Source organism: Hoplias malabaricus, chromosome Y, assembly GCF_029633855.1.
Source record: "Hoplias malabaricus isolate fHopMal1 chromosome Y, fHopMal1.hap1, whole genome shotgun sequence".
Classification (NCBI taxonomy): Eukaryota; Metazoa; Chordata; class Actinopteri; order Characiformes; family Erythrinidae; genus Hoplias; species Hoplias malabaricus.
The window spans coordinates 24,900,267-24,920,254 of NC_089820.1; the positions used below are offsets into that span (position 1 = coordinate 24,900,267).

The 19,988-nt window shown below is 46.2% G+C and overlaps 1 protein-coding gene across 1 annotated transcript in view; it reads left to right on the top strand.

Moving 5' to 3' along the window:
• The window catches only part of LOC136679752 (tetratricopeptide repeat protein 28-like), a 202,013-nt gene that overhangs the window by 69,529 nt on the left and 112,496 nt on the right, over positions 1-19,988 (top strand).

The following is a 19,988-nucleotide window of genomic DNA, read 5'->3' on the forward strand; positions in this document are numbered from 1 at the left end:
CATGTTTATACCCTCTAGCACAGTGTTTATACCCTCTAGTCTATGTTTATACCCTCTAGCCCAATGTTTATAACCTCTAGCCCAGTGTTTATACCCTCTAGCCCAGTGTTTATACCCTCTAGCCCAGTGTTTATACCCTCTAGCCCAGGGTTTATACCCTCTAGCCCAGGGTTTATACCCTCTAGCCCAGTGTTTATATTCTCTAGCCCAGTGTTTATATCCTCTAGCCCATGTGTATACCATCTAGCCCAGGGTTTATACCCTCTAGCCCAATGTTTATACCCTCTAGCCGTGTTTATACCCTCTAGCCTATGTGTATTCCCTCTAGCCCAGTGTTTATACCCTCTAGCCCATGTTTATACACTCTAGCCCAGTGTTTATACACTCTAGCCCAGTGTTTATACCCTCTAGCACAGTGTTTATACCCTCTAGCCTATGTTTATACCCTCTAGCCCATGTTTATACCCTCTAGCCCAGTGTTTATACCCTCTAGCCCAATGTTTATACCCTCTAGCCGTGTTTATACCCTCTAGCCTATGTGTATTCCCTCTAGCCCAGTGTTTATACCCTCTAGCCCATGTTTATACACTCTAGCCCAGTGTTTATACCCTCTAGCACAGTGTTTATACCCTCTAGCCTATGTTTATACCCTCTAGCCCATGATTATACCCTCTAGCCCATGTTTATACCCTCTAGCACAGTGTTTATACCCTCTAGTCTATGTTTATACCCTCTAGCCAAGTGTTTATATCCTCTAGCCTATGTTTATAACCTCTAGCCCAGTGTTATACCTTCTAGCCCAGTGTTTATACCCTCTAGCCGTGTTTATGCCCTCTAGCCCAGTGTTTATACCCTCTAGCCTATGTTTATACCCTCTAGCCCATGTTTATACCCTCTAGCCCAGTGTTTATACCCTCTAGCCCAGTGTTTATACGCTCTAGCCCAGTGTTTATACGCTCTAGCCCAGTGTTGATACCCTCTAGCCCAGTGTTTATACCATCTAGCCTATGTTTATACCCTCTAGCCCAGAGTTGATACCCTCCAACTCAGTGTTTATACCCTCTAGCCCAGTGTTTATACCCTCTAGCCCATGTTTATACCCTCTAGCACAGTGTTTATACCCTCTAGTCTATGTTTATACCCTCTAGCCCATGTTTATACCCTCTAGCCCATGTTTATACCCTCTAGCACAGTGTTTATACCCTCTAGTCTATGTTTATACCCTCTAGCCCAGTGTTTATATCCTCTAGCCTATGTTTATAACCTCTAGCCCAGTGTTTATACCCTCTACCCCAGTGTTTATACCCTCTAGCCCATGTTTATACCCTCTAGCACAGTGTTTATACCCTCTAGCCGTGTTTATGCCCTCTAGCCCAGTGTTTATACCCTCTAGTCCATGTTTATACCCTCTAGCCCAGTGTTTATACCCTCTAGCCCACTGTTTATACCCTCTAGCCCAGTGTTTATACCCTCTAGCCTATGTTTATACCCTCTAGCCCATGTTTATACCCTCTAGCACAGTGTTTATACCCTCTAGCCTATGTTTATACCCTCTAGCCTTTTTTATACCCTCTAGCCTTTGTTTATACCCTCTAGTCCAGTGTTGATACCCTCTAGCACAGTGTTTATACCCTCTAGCCTATGTTTATACCCTCTAGCCCATGTTTATACCCTCTAGCACAGTGTTTATACCCTCTAGCACAGTGTTTATACCCTCTAGCCTATGTTTATACCCTCTAGCCTATGTTAATACCCTCTAGTCCAGTGTTGATACCCTCTAGCCCAGTGTTTATACGCTCTAGCCCAGTGTTGATATCCTCTAGCCCAGTGTTGATACCCTCCAACCCAGTGTTTATACCCTCTAGCCCAGTGTTGATACCCTCCAACCCAGTGTTTATACCCTCTAGCCTATGTTTATACCCTCTAGCCCAGAGTTTATACCCTCCAACTCAGTGTTTATACCCTCTAGCCGTGTTTATACCCTCTAGCCCAGTGTTTATACCCTCTAGCCCATGTTTGTACCCTCCAACCCATGTTTATACCCTCTAGCACAGTGTTTATACCCTCTAGCCTATGTTTATACCCTCTAGCCCAGTGTTTATACCCTCTAGCCGTGTTTATGCCCTCTAGCCCAGTGTTTATACCCTCTAGCCCAGTGTTTATACCCTCTAGCCCATGTTTATAATCGCTAGCCCAGTGTTTATACCCTCCAACCCATGTTTATACCCTCTAGCACAGTGTTTATACCCTCTAGCCTATGTTTATACCCTCTAGCCCATGTTTATACCCTCTAGCCCAGTGTTTATAATCGCTAGCCCGGTGTTTATACCCTCCAACCCATGTTTATACCCTCTAGCACAGTGTTTATACCCTCTAGCCTATGTTTATACCCTCTAGCCCATGTTTATACCCTCTAGCACAGTGTTTATACCCTCTAGTCTATGTTTATACCCTCTAGCCCAATGTTTATAACCTCTAGCCCAGTGTTTATACCCTCTAGCCCAGTGTTTATACCCTCTAGCCCAGTGTTTATACCCTCTAGCCCAGGGTTTATACCCTCTAGCCCAGGGTTTATACCCTCTAGCCCAGTGTTTATATTCTCTAGCCCAGTGTTTATATCCTCTAGCCCATGTGTATACCATCTAGCCCAGGGTTTATACCCTCTAGCCCAATGTTTATACCCTCTAGCCGTGTTTATACCCTCTAGCCTATGTGTATTCCCTCTAGCCCAGTGTTTATACCCTCTAGCCCATGTTTATACACTCTAGCCCAGTGTTTATACACTCTAGCCCAGTGTTTATACCCTCTAGCACAGTGTTTATACCCTCTAGCCTATGTTTATACCCTCTAGCCCATGTTTATACCCTCTAGCCCATGTTTATACCCTCTAGCCCAGTGTTTATACCCTCTAGCCCAATGTTTATACCCTCTAGCCGTGTTTATACCCTCTAGCCTATGTGTATTCCCTCTAGCCCAGTGTTTATACCCTCTAGCCCATGTTTATACACTCTAGCCCAGTGTTTATACCCTCTAGCACAGTGTTTATACCCTCTAGCCTATGTTTATACCCTCTAGCCCATGTTTATACCCTCTAGCCCATGTTTATACCCTCTAGCACAGTGTTTATACCCTCTAGTCTATGTTTATACCCTCTAGCCAAGTGTTTATATCCTCTAGCCTATGTTTATAACCTCTAGCCCAGTGTTATACCTTCTAGCCCAGTGTTTATACCCTCTAGCCGTGTTTATGCCCTCTAGCCCAGTGTTTATACCCTCTAGCCTATGTTTATACCCTCTAGCCCATGTTTATACCCTCTAGCCCAGTGTTTATACCCTCTAGCCCAGTGTTTATACGCTCTAGCCCAGTGTTTATACGCTCTAGCCCAGTGTTGATACCCTCTAGCCCAGTGTTTATACCATCTAGCCTATGTTTATACTCTCTAGCCCAGAGTTGATACCCTCCAACTCAGTGTTTATACCCTCTAGCCCAGTGTTTATACCCTCTAGCCCATGTTTATACCCTCTAGCACAGTGTTTATACCCTCTAGTCTATGTTTATACCCTCTAGCCCATGTTTATACCCTCTAGCCCATGTTTATACCCTCTAGCACAGTGTTTATACCCTCTAGTCTATGTTTATACCCTCTAGCCCAGTGTTTATATCCTCTAGCCTATGTTTATAACCTCTAGCCCAGTGTTTATACCCTCTACCCCAGTGTTTATACCCTCTAGCCCATGTTTATACCCTCTAGCACAGTGTTTATACCCTCTAGCCGTGTTTATGCCCTCTAGCCCAGTGTTTATACCCTCTAGTCCATGTTTATACCCTCTAGCCCAGTGTTTATACCCTCTAGCCCACTGTTTATACCCTCTAGCCCAGTGTTTATACCCTCTAGCCTATGTTTATACCCTCTAGCCCATGTTTATACCCTCTAGCACAGTGTTTATACCCTCTAGCCTATGTTTATACCCTCTAGCCTTTTTTATACCCTCTAGCCTTTGTTTATACCCTCTAGTCCAGTGTTGATACCCTCTAGCACAGTGTTTATACCCTCTAGCCTATGTTTATACCCTCTAGCCCATGTTTATACCCTCTAGCACAGTGTTTATACCCTCTAGCACAGTGTTTATACCCTCTAGCCTATGTTTATACCCTCTAGCCTATGTTAATACCCTCTAGTCCAGTGTTGATACCCTCTAGCCCAGTGTTTATACGCTCTAGCCCAGTGTTGATATCCTCTAGCCCAGTGTTGATACCCTCCAACCCAGTGTTTATACCCTCTAGCCCAGAGTTTATACCCTCCAACTCAGTGTTTATACCCTCTAGCCATGTTTATACCCTCTAGCTGTGTTTATACCCTCTAGCCCAGTGTTTATACCCTCTAGCCCATGTTTATACCCTCTAGCACAGTGTTTATACCCTCTAGCCTATGTTTATACCCTCTAGCCCGTGTTTATACCCTCTAGCACAGTGTTTATACCCTCTAGCCTATGTTTATACCCTCTAGCCCAGTGTTGATACCCTCTAGCCCAGTGTATATACTCTCTAGCCCAGTGTTTATACCCTCTAGCCCAGTGTTGATACCCTCCAACCCAGTGTTTATACTCTCTAGCCCAGTGTTGATACCCTCTAGCCCAGTGTTGATACCCTCCAACCCAGTGTTTATACCCTCTAGCCTATGTTTATACCCTCTAGCCCAGAGTTTATACCCTCCAACTCAGTGTTTATACCCTCTAGCTGTGTTTATACCCACTAGCCCAGTGTTTATACCCTCTAGCCCAGTGTTGATACCCTCTAGCCCAGTGTTTATACCCTCTAGCCCAGTGTTTATACCCTCTAGCCCATGTTTATACCCTCTAGCCCAGTGTTTATACCCTCTACCCCATGTTTATACCCTCTAGCCCATTGTTTATACCCTCTAGCTTATGTTTATACCCTCTAGCTTATGTTTATACCTTCTAGCCCAGTGTTTATACCCTCTAGCCCAGTGTTTATACCCTCTAGCCCATGTTTATACCCTCTAGCCCAGTGTTGATACCCTCTAGCCCAGTGTTTATACCCTCTAGCCCATGCATGGCCTTGTTTAATCTCTTTTGCTGTTTTCTGTGGATATTATAGAAGCTATGTGTTGATCACCTGTGTCAGTAACTGCAGCACAAACTACACACTGGACAAAATAAAATTTGTGTGTATGATTGCTGCAGTGTTTTTGTTCTGTATTTGAAACAACTTCATTTCTTCAGCAGGTTTTCTGCTCTATATTTCGTGATACAGATTAAAGAGGATCTCTTTTCCTACTTTTCCATAAGTGCTTAGAGGTCTGGGGTTTTAATGACATATCTGTGACCTTCAAAACACCACAAGGATCAAACCCCTCCTCTATTTGGAAAAGACCATTTTGGTCTTAAATGAGATGAGCATAATTCTGTTTTTTAATGCAACAGTTGTCACCTGCTTTGGTCAAAACACCACAAGGATTAAACCCCACAGCAATGTTCTCCCTCTGTCTAAACAGCCCTGTTCAGGATGGCCACTTCCAGCATGTGTTCCTTTAAATGATAACGAGCTGCACCCCGACCCCGAGTGCCCAGCAGTAGCGAGCAGCAGAAGCTCTGATTTTTAGCCGGTTTGAGTCTGACTTTGGCAGTACACAGAAAACTGACTGTGTGGTTTTGTTTCACAGTGTGTGGGTTGGTGGGCTCAAGATCCACAAATGAATGACCACATGCACTGGACAAGGGACATTTCTTAAGTCCTCTTAAATTAGAGACAGCTGAGTCACTTCTTAGATTCTGTATAAAATCCTGAAAGCTTCTTGCTTGATTCTCTCGAGCCCTTGTCTGTCTGCTGCGTGAAACCCAGCGCTCTCGGCTCTCCGCAGTTTGAAAAGTCAAGGTGCAGTTCAGAAAGAGAGAGACGGCTCAGAGAACAGGGTCTTCAAACGTACGTGGAGCTGACAGTCGGCTTCGTGCTTTAGTTTCCGAGCTGCAGCTCTTCATCTTTGTTTCTTTGAAAGAAAAAAAATGTGCAGAAGTTTTTTTTTTTGGATTTGGAATAAGTTTCACGATGGGTTTTGGAGAGAATCCCTCTCTCTGATGTGCCTCTGTGACTCCACACACAAATCTGTTATATGGCAGTATATAGGTTTAAAGGAGATGAGTTCTGGCCCAAACCTGATTGGCTTCAGTGGATTTAAATGTTCTCAGAGAATGGGGAATGATATACAGCCATAACATTAAGACTACCTACTTGTTTCTGTACTCATTGTCCATTTTATCAGCTCCACTGACCACACATGAGCACTTTGTAGTTCTACGGTTACAGGCTGTAGTTCTTCTGTTGCTCTACATACTTTGTTTGCCCTCTTTCACCTTGTTCTTCAGTGAACAGGGCCCCCAAAATACCCCTACAGAGCAGGTTGGTTTAGATTTCAAATCCTCTGACGTGAGCTAGACGTTCGTGATGAACCCTGCAGGTGACGATGAAGAGCCTTAAACATGTGATGGAACCACAATGGGCAGTTAATTCACTTTCATAGAGAAATTACATGTTCATAGAGAAATCAGGTTAAAGAAACGAGGACGTGGGCACTGTGTAACTTCATTGTGTGAACTGCTGCTTCAGCAATTGAGAATAAGGTGAGTGTGACAGAAGAGGAACCTACAAAAGCCCAGCTATTATTTTAAAAACAGTCCTCCAGGGCCCTTTCTTTCGAGCGGCCAAATATGGTGAGCACAAGCAGCTCCCGAGCTTCATTTTCCCGATATATAGTGTGGCGTAATCTATTTTGGAAATCGCTGCTCTCATCAGTGCCGATCGAGCCCAACTTGCACGCCCATTATCCCGATTTTCCCGCTCCAGATTCTCCCCCACACTTCGTCCCTGGAGCGTGTAATAGCTGTATGATGAGTGCTGCAGCCCATTGACTCTGTGTCCACACACTCATCACACACTCATCACACACTTACATCGGCCCAATGTGGAGCTCATGTCACGGTGAGGTCGCTGGGAAATTAGCCCGAGGCTTGTTTTTTTCAAGTCTCAGATTGTGTGTGGGGTACACACACTTTGTATTAATGGGGACTAGAAACACTACCAGGGCTGCCCCTCTCTGACCCCGGTACTGTTTGATTACAGGGAGGTTCAAGAAGGCCAGGACAACATGGGTCTTCTTAGTTAAGGCTCTTTATTAGCCCAAGCACACACACAGCTCTAGCACTACTCTCGAAGGAACACAGATTTTCTAGCCCTGCATTTCAGTGTTTCTGGTTTTACCTCGGCCACTTCCCCCTATTACCACAATATCTCATTCATTTCACCTCCTTTCCCTTCATATCTCTCTCTCTCTCTCTCTCTCTCTCTCTATCTCTTTCTCCCTCTCTCTGTCTCTCTCTTTCCCTCTCCCTCTCTCTCTCTCTCTCTATCTCTTTCTCCCTCTCTCTGTCTCTGTCTCTCTCTTTCCCTCTCTCTCTCTCTCTCTCTCTCTCTCTTTCTCCCTCTGTCTCTCTCTCTGTCTCTCTCTTTCTTTCTCTCTCTCTCTCTCTCTCTCTATCCCTCCATCGTTTTCCTCCCTTTTAATCAGAGATGATTTCCTGCCGGGAGTTCAGTGCGGGAGCCGCCCCCCTCTTCCTCGTCTTCATCAGGCTGAAGAGGCAGGAGGGCTGCAGCGCTGAGACCCAGCTTCTCTTTCTGTTTGAGTCTCATGCTAATGACTCTGCTCTCTCTGCTCAGAGGCTTAGATCACAAACACCGCCCCAACTCTTCCCACACAGAGAGGGAAGTGCACCACTCTAGACAATGTAGCTCCACAGCTCCACAGCCCAGTGCTGGGGCTTTATACTCCTCCACACCATACTTGGCTTAGTCTTATGAAATGTGTATTATTCAGTCATTCATTCACTGTCTGTAAGCGTTTATCCAATTCAGGGTCGCAATGGTGGGTCTGGAGCTTACCTGGAATCTCTGGGCACAAGGCAGGAACACACCCTGGAGGGGGTGCACACAGACACAGGGAGAACACACCACACTCCTCACAGACAGTCACCCTGAGGAAACCCACGCAGACACAGGGAGAACACACCTGTCCCGTGAGGTGTGTTCTCCCTGTGTCTGTGTGGGTTTCCTCCGGGTGACTGTCTGTGAGGAGTGTGGTGTGTTTTCCCTGTGTCCGCGTGGGTTTCCTCCGGGTGACTGTCTGTGAGGAGTGTGGTGTGTTCTCCCTGTGTCTGTGTGGGTTTCCTACGGGTGACTGTCTGTGAGGAGTGTGGTGTGTTCTCCCTGTGTCTGCGTGGGTTTCCTCCGGGTGACTGTCTGTGAGGAGTGTGGTGTGTTCTCCCTGTGTCTGCGTGGGTTTCCTCTGGGTGACTGTCTGTGAGGAGTGTGGTGTGTTCTCCCTGTGTCTGCGTGGGTTTCCTCCGGGTGACTGTCTGTGAGGAGTGTGGTGTGTTCTCCCTGTGTCTGCGTGGGTTTCCTCCGGGTGACTGTCTGTGAGGAGTGTGGTGTGTTCTCCCTGTGTCTGAATTTAACACGGGCATTTTTAACCATCAGTGTCCATGAGGGGTGAACTTTAAAGCAGCTAAGCTCGCTTGATAGAAGAGGGGCTTGGAAATCTTTAGATATTTAATGTAGAACTGCATTTCAGACGTTTACCCGGGTTCTGAGCTGAGGTATTGATTATATGCCTCGGTTCTAGCTCTGTGTGAGGCAAGAATAAGAGAAATACTCTGTGGAATTTTAAGACTTGGAAGCTTCAGCTGAAAATCAAGTGCTGTAAGGATCTCAGTACACTCTCTCTGTGCCAGTGGACTTTGATTCGGCAATCTGTTTGTCCCATTAATAATGAATAGTGCCCAAGACCACTGAGGCCCGTGTGTGTGTGTGTCAGGGGTTTGTTGTGTACTCACTTGTTCCTTGATTACTCGAACATGTGGCTCTGAAAGCTCAGAATTTCCAAAAACACTCTTGTCACTACGCTTCAGCCGGCTGTCAGAGGCAATTAAAGACATATAAACAAAGACGGAGCATCTGAGCGAGCCATGTGTTCACTATGGGGTCATTCAGCATTGAGCTGGAGGTGTCTCTGGGGTCTTATCACCATGGCAATAAGAAACAGTCACTAATAATGATTATATAATCTAATATAAATAGAAAACATTATGAACAGTTCTGTATGAATATGTTTATCCCCAAGTTTTACTATTATTAGTCAAGCGCGTCGTTCCCCCGAGACTCATGAGGCCAACCCACCTTTGTGTCTGTATTCAGAGCTGAAGTGTTACTCTGATCCTGTCTGTCTGTCTATGGGCCTGTCTGTCTCTCTGCGTGATTGTAGGTGTGTCTGTCTGTGTGACTGGGTCTGTCTGTCTGTCTGCATGACTGTAGGTCTGTCTGTCTGTCTGTGGGTCTGTCTTTATGTGTGACTGGGTCTGTCTGTCTGTCTGTGGGTCTGTCTGTCTGTCTGTGGGTCTGTAGGTCTGTCTGTCTGTCTGTCTGTGGATCTGTCTGTCTGTGTGACTGTAGGTCTGTCTGTCTGTGTGACTGGGTCTGTCTGTCTGTCTGCATGACTGTAGGTCTGTCTATGAGTCTGTCTGTGGGTCTGTCTGTCTCTACGTGACTGTAGGTCTGTCTGTCTGTGGGTCTGTCTTTCTGTGTGACTGTCTTTCTGTCTGTCTGTGTGACCGGGTTTGTATGCCTGTCTGTGTGACTGGGTCTGTCTGTCTGTCTTTCTGCATGACTGTAGGTCTGTCTGTCTGTCTGTCTGTCTGTGGGTCTGTCTGTCTGTCTGTGGGTCTGTCTGTCTCTACGTGACTGTAGGTCTGTCTGTCTGTCTGTCTGTGGATCTGTCTGTCTGTGTGACTGTAGGTCTGTCTGTCTGTGTGACTGGGTCTGTCTGTCTGTCTGTCTTTCTGTGTGACTGTCTTTCTGTCTGTCTGTGTGACCGGGTCTGTATGCCTGTCTGTGTGACTGGGTCTGTCTGTCTGTCTTTCTGCATGACTGTAGGTCTGTCTATGAGTCTGTCTGTGGGTCTGTCTGTCTCTACGTGACTGTAGGTCTGTCTGTCTGTCTGTCTGTTTGTCTGTCTGTGTGACCGGGTCTGTCTGTCTGTGTGACTGGGTCTGTCTGTCTGTGTGACTGTGGATCTGTCTGTCTGTATGATTGTGGATCTGTCTGTCTGTGTGACTCTGGGTCTGTCTGTCTGTCTGTGTGACTGTCTCTCTGTCTTCAGTTCCAGGTAAGAGCACGCTAGCCTCCCTCTGTTAAGCCTTAAGCCTTATCTGAATTGGGTTAAATCTTGATGGAGTCCTGCTTCAAGAACTAGAATCTCACTCATGATCATGTGACGATGCAATATATTTTGGAAACAAAATTTAATCGTTACTGCTCAGCAGCTGTTTGCAATCATTGGTGAAATCAGTTAGAACTTGATCAGGGGAGCCCATTCTGTGAGTGTGTGACTGGGTGAGTATGTGAAACGGTCCACAGGTGTGTGTGTGTGTGTGTGAGAGAGAGTGACTGGGAGAGTGTGCTTGCAGGATGAAAATCTTTTTTCTGTCGTCTGACTTTTTAAGTTCATTTTGAGACAAAATCATAGACACCGTTGTCCCACACCTCTTTTGATGAACTTATCTGCTTTTGGCTTTGCTTCTTGTCTAATAAAACACTTCTGCAGATAAATAGAAGACAAAGCTTTGTAAAAGACGAGACTTGACCCCCGCTGAACTCGTCTTTCCCACCTTTAATTATCCCCCTCGGTTGTGTTCGCTCGTTTTGAGACTGGCTCAGTATTGGCCTGCTGTCTGCATTTATCGAGCTCTGTTTTGTGCCGTTTGACCCCGTGTCTTCTCTTTCTCTTCCTCTCTGTCCCTCTATCTCACAAAATATCTCTGTTTTGATGCGCATCTGGAAATCAATAGCTGGCTCTAAATGATGCGCAAGAGTGGAAAAACGCCCCTGTGCTGCTGGGAGATGTCTGTCGACATTTTTCTGCCACCTCCAGAAAGGCTGCTTATGAATTATGAACTAGCCGTCTCCCCCCTGCAAACACACATACACACACACACACACACACACACAGATACAGAAACCATCCCCCTACAACACTGCAATTAACACTATCGATTCTAATAGCCTAATTAAAGCCTAGAATGCGAAAGGGGGTGATTATACAGATCTGGCAACCGTGTGTTGCAGATGAATATTTTAAAAGATACTCTCAGATGATCATTATGTCCAAATTCCTCCAGCAATTAAAGAGCTGGTTATTACTCCTCTCCGGCGAGTGTTGAGGGGTTTGGATGGTGAAATGTCTTTATTACCTTCATTTAAACATCATTTCCACACATAATGGATGCAGTGTCATATACACTCACATAGCACAAACACTCACATAGCACAAACACACACACACACACACACACACACACACACACACACCACATCCTAAAAAATGAGTGTACACAGAGATACATGCCAATGGCAGTGAGAATGAAACAGCTTCCTGTGTCCTCTTCTAGGATTTTATCAGCAAATTTAGTTTAATTTAGCATCTTAAATTTGTTTTGTTTGAGTGAAATGTGAACATGTGAGTGACTGGGTGAGTGTGTGTGTGACTGGGTGAGTGTGTGAAACTGTCCACAGGTGTGAGTGTGTGTGAGTGACTGGGTGAGTGTGTGAAACTGTCCACAGGTGTGAGTGTGTGAGTGACTGGGTGAGTGTGTGAAACTGTCCACAGGTGTGAGTGTGTGAGTGACTGGGTGTGTGTGTGAGTGACTGGGTGAGTGTGTGAAACTGTCCACAGGTGTGAGTGTGTGTGAGTGACTGGGTGAGTGTGTGAAACTGTCCACAGGTGTGAGTGTGTGAGTGACTGGGTGAGTGTGTGAAACTGTCCACAGGTGTGAGTGTGTGAGTGACTGGGTGAGTGTGTGAAACTGTCCACAGGTGTGAGTGTGTGAGTGACTGGGTGAGTGTGTGTGAGTGACTGGGTGAGTGTGTGAAACTGTCCACAGGTGTGAGTGTGTGAGTGACTGGGTGAGTGTGTGAAACTGTCCACAGGTGTGAGTGTGTGTGAGTGACTGGGTGAGTGTGTGAAACTGTCCACAGGTGTGAGTGTGTGAGTGACTGGGTGAGTGTGTGTGAGTGACTGGGTGAGTGTGTGAAACTGTCCACAGGTGTGAGTGTGTGAGTGACTGGGTGAGTGTGTGAAACTGTCCACAGGTGTGAGTGTGTGTGAGTGACTGGGTGAGTGTGTGAAACTGTCCACAGGTGTGAGTGTGTGAGTGACTGGGTGAGTGTGTGAAACCGTCCACAGGTGTGAGTGTGTGAGTGACTGGGTGAGTGTGTAAAACTGTCCACAGGTGTGAGTGTGTGAGTGACTGGGTGAGTGTGTGAAACTGTCCACAGGTGTGAGTGTGTGAGTGACTGGGTGAGTGTGTGAAACTGTCCACAGGTGTGAGTGTGTGAGTGACTGGGTGAGTGTGTGAAACTGTCCACAGGTGTGAGTGTGTGTGAGTGACTGGGTGAGTGTGTGAAACTGTCCACAGGTGTGAGTGTGTGTGAGTGACTGGGTGAGTGTGTGAAACTGTCCACAGGTGTGAGTGTGTGAGTGACTGGGTGAGTGTGTGAAACTGTCCACAGGTGTGAGTGTGTGTGAGTGACTGCGTGAGTGTGTGAAACTGTCCACAGGTGTGAGTGTGTGAGTGACTGGGTGAGTGTGTGAAACCGTCCACAGGTGTGAGTGTGTGAGTGACTGGGTGAGTGTGTGAAACTGTCCACAGGTGTGAGTGTGTGAGTGACTGGGTGAGTGTGTGAAACTGTCCACAGGTGTGAGTGTGTGAGTGACTGGGTGAGTGTGTGAAACTGTCCACAGGTGTGAGTGTGTGAGTGACTGGGTGTGTGTGTGAGTGACTGGGTGAGTGTGTGAAACTGTCCACAGGTGTGAGTGTGTGTGAGTGACTGCGTGAGTGTGTGAAACTGTCCACAGGTGTGAGTGTGTGAGTGACTGGGTGAGTGTGTGAAACCGTCCACAGGTGTGAGTGTGTGAGTGACTGGGTGAGTGTGTGAAACTGTCCACAGGTGTGAGTGTGTGAGTGACTGGGTGAGTGTGTGAAACTGTCCACAGGTGTGAGTGTGTGAGTGACTGGGTGAGTGTGTGAAACTGTCCACAGGTGTGAGTGTGTGAGTGACTGGGTGAGTGTGTGAAACTGTCCACAGGTGTGAGTGTGTGAGTGACTGGGTGAGTGTGTGAAACTGTCCACAGGTGTGAGTGTGTGAGTGACTGGGTGAGTGTGTGAAACTGTCCACAGGTGTGAGTGTGTGTGAGTGACTGGGTGAGTGTGTGAAACTGTCCACAGGTGTGAGTGTGTGTGAGTGACTGGGTGAGTGTGTGAAACTGTCCACAGGTGTGAGTGTGTGAGTGACTGGGTGAGTGTGTGAAACTGTCCACAGGTGTGAGTGTGTGAGTGACTGGGTGAGTGTGTGAAACTGTCCACAGGTGTGAGTGTGTGTGAGTGACTGGGTGAGTGTGTGAAACTGTCCACAGGTGTGAGTGTGTGTGAGTGACTGGGTGAGTGTGTGAAACTGTCCACAGGTGTGAGTGTGTGAGCGACTGGGTGAGTGTGTGAAACTGTCCACAGGTGTGAGTGTGTGAGTGACTGGGTGAGTGTGTGAAACTGTCCACAGGTGTGAGTGTGTGTGTGACTGGGTGAGTGTGTGACACTGTCCACAGGTGTGTGTGAGTGTGACTGGACTGGTGATCATCGTTGTCTTAGGGATGGTCCCAAGATTCCTTGTGGTGACCCTTCACAAGAGCAGCCAAAATTGGAGCGCCATATTCCTGATGCATGTGCTTTTTCCTGACCTCTGTCACAGAATGGCGCAGTGCTCACCTGTTCCCCTCTGTGACTGGTTTTCCCTTTTTAATTAGTGACGCTCGGCTCTTATCTCAGGCCATTAAATGAAGCGTGCGACATCTTGTGCGTGCTGTGCGTTGCTGTGTCATGCCGAGGAGAGCCTGGGCGAGATCTGAGAGCAGATCTGACTGCAGCTCGCAGCTCTGAACCACTTTACGCTTGACGTTTCTGGGTCACGTTTGGATCCAGGCTGCAGCACCTAGCAATTAAAACCCTTAGTAAAAGGAATAAGCCTCTCACCCCCAGAGTCTGTAGGGGTGAGTATGATAGATGTACAGCCAAAGGTATTAGCTTTTAATTAACATCCCAGTAAATGGGGGGCAGACCTGTGTCTTTTAGACGGACATGAGAAGGCTGACAGAACAGATCTCTTTTGTCTGTTTTCGCTCTACTCTGCTCAGTGCTGCTTCTGTTTCTGATCCTCACTATAAAATATTGTATTTACTGTTACATCAGGTTTATATCAGCACAGAGTTGTCCTGCTCACACTTGGCCTTAGGCATGTGACTTTAGGCCAGAAATGTAGCTAGAGATTTATGTTGTGGAGCAAATACACAATTAATATTAGCTATTAACCCTGGTATTACTCTCATTTAATTTTATGATTTTATTTAAATATACTTAATGTCATTTTACTGTTCAACAGATGGTTACTTGGGAACTGAAACACTTATTAACCACCTGCTCTGGGGACATGTAGTTGCTGAGCTGACGCTAACTTTTGTTGGGTTACGACAGCAGACATCGACATCGACACATGTCGGCTTCGACGTCTGGAGCCCTGTTTCTGTCTCAGATAAATCATCCATTTTAATAGTTTAACAGTTTAATATCAAGGGGGCTAAAACATGGCTTACAGCGCAACTGCCTTAGGCTTAAAGGGGATGGCTACGACTGTGGGGAAACACGGTGCTCTCAACTTTGTTTACGTATGTCTTTAATAAGGTGGAAGGGTGTGTATGAGGGAACAGATGACTGTTGTTTTAACGTGGTGAAGTTTAACTTGTCTGTGGATTCCCACAGAAACTCATTTGTAAGTTGAGTTGTTTAGCTTTGTGGCACTGTCGCTAATGCAGTTAGCCGTCTCCTGGATTTGGAGACATTCCATCTTTAGTGATTGGAAAAAAAAGCCAGTATTACTTACTATTTATAACTTACTATTGCATTGGTATGGAACAGGAATAGAGCAATATCCTCATTTCAATTCGTGCCTTTCAACGTTTGGTAGTGTGTGTGTGTGTGTGTGTGTGAGAGAGAGAGAGAGAGAGAGAGAGAGAGAGAGAGAGAGAGAGAGAGAGAGTGTGTGTGTGTGTGTGAGAGAGAGAGAGAGAGAGAGAGAGAGAGAGAGAGAGAGAGAGAGAGAGAGAGAAAGAGAGAATGGGAAAGCCTAGCATACCAGACAAGACCCCCACTTACTGACACGAGGGCTTCATAAGCACATTAGCAAACAGACCCTAGAGCTAGCAAATGGTGAGGAAACGTTCTCAGAATTTTATAAAAAAAAGTGTTTTTGATTAAAACTGTGAACGTTGCCTTTAAGTGGCTACTCCAGAGCAGTCAGTGCTTCTCTGTAAAGACCATACAGACTGCGTCTGCACAATTGAACATTTGTGTCTGCAGTAGTTTTGCCTTAAAGCAGCTGAAAAGACTAAAGCAGTGTGCAGAGCTAATGCTAGCATTTTAGCTTGAACTGAAGACTGCACCTGCTAATTAATGCAGCACAAGGGATTTAGCTCACGGAAGTGTTTTAAAGGCAACATAGTTGATTCTGGGGATCTACTCTTAAAGAGAGAGAGAGAGAGAGAGAGAGAGAGAGAGAGAGAGAGAGAGAGAGAGAGAGAGAGAGAGAGAGAGAGAGTGAAAAAGAGAGAGCATCATAGCCATTTCATTCCAAAACAGTTTTATGTTTTCCATTTATCAAGCCAGGGCTGCAAACAAACACTGGACCATTTTCTGGTGCACAAACAGACCGGAGAGCCCACACATTGTGAGGAAACATTCTCTGAATAAAAGTGTTCATGAACCTTGAACCCCGGACGTCACTTTACAGTGAATTGTTTCACCAGAATTAGACTAGACCTGTGTCGTCAATGTTTACATGACCCCAGCACATGCTGTAGCCTGGAAGAGGAGCTTCCTTTTCTGGGAAGATGAGGAGGGCCAGAGGAAAGTCAGTACACTTTTATCTGCCGGGGACGAACGTGTGAAACATCAGAGGCACTTGAACTCCTCTTTCATGTCTCTAAAGGGAGAATGGCAAGGTGTAAATCTTTCAAAGTACATCTAACAAGAACTCATGAAATATTAAAAACACACAAGCCTTTATTACTGTGTGACTCTTTTGTTCTTTCCTTTGCTCGCTTGCATATGTATCAACACACACACACACACACAGTCCCTAGAGGAATCCTTTGGTTGTAAAACAGTTGGCTGGTTTTATTACGGAAGCTTGTTTCCAACAGAAAAACACAGAGCCACTTAATAAGTCACAATAATGAGAACAGTCCTCATACTTATGACTTAGCATCTCACAGTAATGCGAAGGTGTGTCAGAGTTCTTCAAGGAGTGAGTTTCCGTGGCCACTATGTGCCTTAATTCATGCTCCACAGGCGACTGATGATCAGATCTGCCCCTGTGCACAAAGTGAGGTATGTAAACACATGGAATGACCTCCAGTGGCGGTTTAAGGGGAGTTTCTACTATTTTGGGGAAACACAGACCTCTCTGGTTGTTTACATTCAGAAAATCCATGTCATGTGATTGAGGGAAAGCCTCCATCATTAGCAGATAGAGAGAGAGAGACAGAGAGAGAGAGAGACTTGCATACCAGACAGAGAAAGTTTGTCTCAGAGACTGGGGCTTTGTAAACACATCAGACCGGTTCCAAACACAAACTGAATAGAGAGCGGCAAAAGGTGAGGAAGCATCTTCTGAATTTTATAAAAAAGTGTTTTTTGATTACAACCGTGGACGATGCCTTTAAGCAGGGTCTCTCTCCCTCTTTCTCTCTCACTCTCTCTCTCACTCACTCTTACTCTCCCTGTCTCTCCTTTTTTCTCTCTCTCTCTCTGTCTCTCCTTTTTTCTTTCTCTCTCTCTCTCTCTCTCATTCTCTTTCTCTCACTCTCTCCCTTTTTCTGTCTCACTCTCTCTCTCTCTGTTTTTCTCTGTTTCTCTCTCTCTCTTTTTCTCTTTCACACTTCCTCTCACTCTCTCTTTCTCTCTCACTCTGTCTTCCTCTTGTTCTCTCTCACTCTTTCTCTTGTTCTCTCTCTCTCTCTCTCTCTCTCTCTCTCTCTCTCTCTCTCTCTCTCTCTTGTTCTCTCTCTCTCTCTCTCTCTCTCTCTCTCTCTCTCTCTCTCTCTCTCTCTCCCATATTTCCCATGTTCTCTGTAGTAGACACCGTTATGACTGGATTATCACTAACCGTTATTAAGTGTGTTAGGGAATAAAAGTAAACGTAGGCGATATAATGGCCGTGTGGTTTCTTTTTTCATTCTGGGTGAATTTTGCAATGCAAAGGCGAGGGCCGGCGGAAATTCGGCAATCAGCGTGTGCCGAGACGAAGGGAGAGGGATTAATTTCTAGTGCCCACCGATTCATGTCATGTCTCATTTTCTCTAACCTCTCCCTGGCCTCACCTCTTTATTGGATTATTTGAGAGTCTGTTGGCATGATAATGAAAAACCTCTGCCAGGGTAATAGAAATGCAGGGCTGGAAGGTGGGCTCTAATAACATCAGCATGAGGCATATGTCTAAAAGTAAGAAAGGACTAAGCCACATTAAAATAATATTTTTACATTAAATAATCATTAATAAGAGTTAATATATATATAAACAATAAAATAAAAAATGTATATAATACAAATAAAGTGCAGCAGGTTAGTGTCGCAGTCACATAGCTCCAGGGACCTGGAGGTTGTGGGTTCGATTCCCGCTCCGGGTGACTGTCTGTGAGGAGTGTGGTGTGTTCTCCCTGTGTCTGCGTGGGTTTCCTCCGGGTGACTGTCTGTGAGGAGTGTGGTGTGTTCTCCCTGTGTCTGTGTGGGTTTCCTCCGGGTGACTGTCTGTGAGGAGTGTGGTGTGTTCTCCCTGTGTCTGCGTGGGTTTCCTCAGGGTGACTGTCTGTGAGGAGTGTGGTGTGTTCTCCCTGTGTCTGTGTGGGTTTCCTCCGGGTGACTGTCTGTGAGGAGTGTGGTGTGTTCTCTCTGTGTCTGCGTGGGTTTCCTCCGGGTGACTGTCTGTGAGGAGTGTGGTGTGTTCTCCTGTGTCTGTGTGGGTTTGCTCCGGGTGACTGTCTGTGAGGAGTGTGGTGTGTTCTCTCTGTGTCTGCGTGGGTTTCCTCCGGGTGACTGTCTGTGAGGAGTGTGGTGTGTTCTCCCTGTGTCTGCGTGGGTTTCCTCCGGGTGACTGTCTGTGAGGAGTGTGGTGTGTTCTCCCTGTGTCTGCGTGGGTTTCCTCCGGGTGACTGTCTGTGAGGAGTGTGGTGTGTTCTCTCTGTGTCTGCGTGGGTTTCCTCCGGGTGACTGTCTGTGAGGAGTGTGGTGTGTTCTCTCTGTGTCTGCATGGGTTTCCTCCGGGTGACTGTCTGTGAGGAGTGTGGTGTGTTCTCCCTGTGTCTGCGTGGGTTTCCTCCGGGTGCTCCGGTTTCCTCCCACAGTCCAAAAACACACGTTGGTAGGTGGATTGGCAACTCAAAAGTGTCCATAAGTGTGGGTGTGTGAGTGTGTGTGTTGCCCTGTGAAGGACTGGCACCCCCTCCAGGGTGTATTCCTGCCTTGTGCCCAATGATTCCAGGTAGGCTCTCGGCCCACCGCGACCCTGAACTGGATAAGGGTTACAGATAATGAATGAATGAATGAATAATACATTTAATAAATACAATAACTCTTCTCTTGCTGCACAGATTGTGTTGGTCCTTCTCTAGTCCTACGTCAGGGGACACTGGACACTGCTGAGTCAGTGGACTGTTCTCAGATCAGAAGTAACAATGAAAGAATTAAAAACTCTATGCACTGCTGTGTCTGATCCACTTGTATCAGCCCAAAAGCACCAACACATCACTGCCATGTCAGTGTCACTGCAGCGTTGATCCTGGTTCGCCACCCAAATCACACCAGCTCTATGGTGGTCCTGGGGGGTTCCTGAGCATTAAGGAACAGGGTGAAAATTGGCAAGCAAAGTATGCAGAGCAACAGATGACCACAATCAATGTGGCACTTTTTTTTTTTATAACATCTGACTCAGGCCAAAACAAAGTAGGGTTCCTTAGGAATTGGATTTGGAGTGGTGTTTGTGGTCCAGAACTAATCCTCCGACATCAGCAGCAGGATTCACTGATGTTCTCGTGGCTGAATGCAGTTAAATTCTCACAGAAATGTGAAACCCACATGTAGGGTAAAGATCTTACAGCAGCTACAAGAGGCAAACCCTCAATGTTCAGAGGAAATGCAGATGAACATGTGTCCACAGACGTTTGGCCATGTTTTAGATCTTTTGTGGGCACATCTGTATCACCGATGGTTTCATTAATTTTTTAGGCGCATGTTCTATTTCTACATTCTTTTGTTCTGTTTGTTGGTCCCAGAAGCCTGTAACACAAATGTATGCAAGTGCACGCATTCCCAGTGGTAAACAATAACAGTAAACCACTCTCGTAAATGCTGAACAAAGGGGTGTTCATCACTGCTTTTGTTTACAAAGAGTGCTTTTATGATGAGTGTGTACAAACGAGTGAGAACACAGGGCTTGTTATCTGAGCTGTACGGGAATTTAAATCACAGACGTGAATTAAGGAAAATAACCAGTAAAAAAGTGGTAAACCCAGGTTTGAGAAGAAACAAAGCGGTTGTCTTTCAGGTTTCAATCAGACGTGAGGACAGGAAGTCACTGGTTCCATGCGTGTTATTGGAGCAGGTGGGGGATTGAAGGAACATAGCTGTCTCCTCCCTCAACGTCCAAGGATGAAGCGTCCTTGGGCAAGGCACCTAACCTCCAAGCGCTCCCTGGGTGCTATGACCTACTGCTGCTCTGGGTGTGTGTTTGTGTGTCATCACGTCAGCCGTGGATGTTGAGGGAGG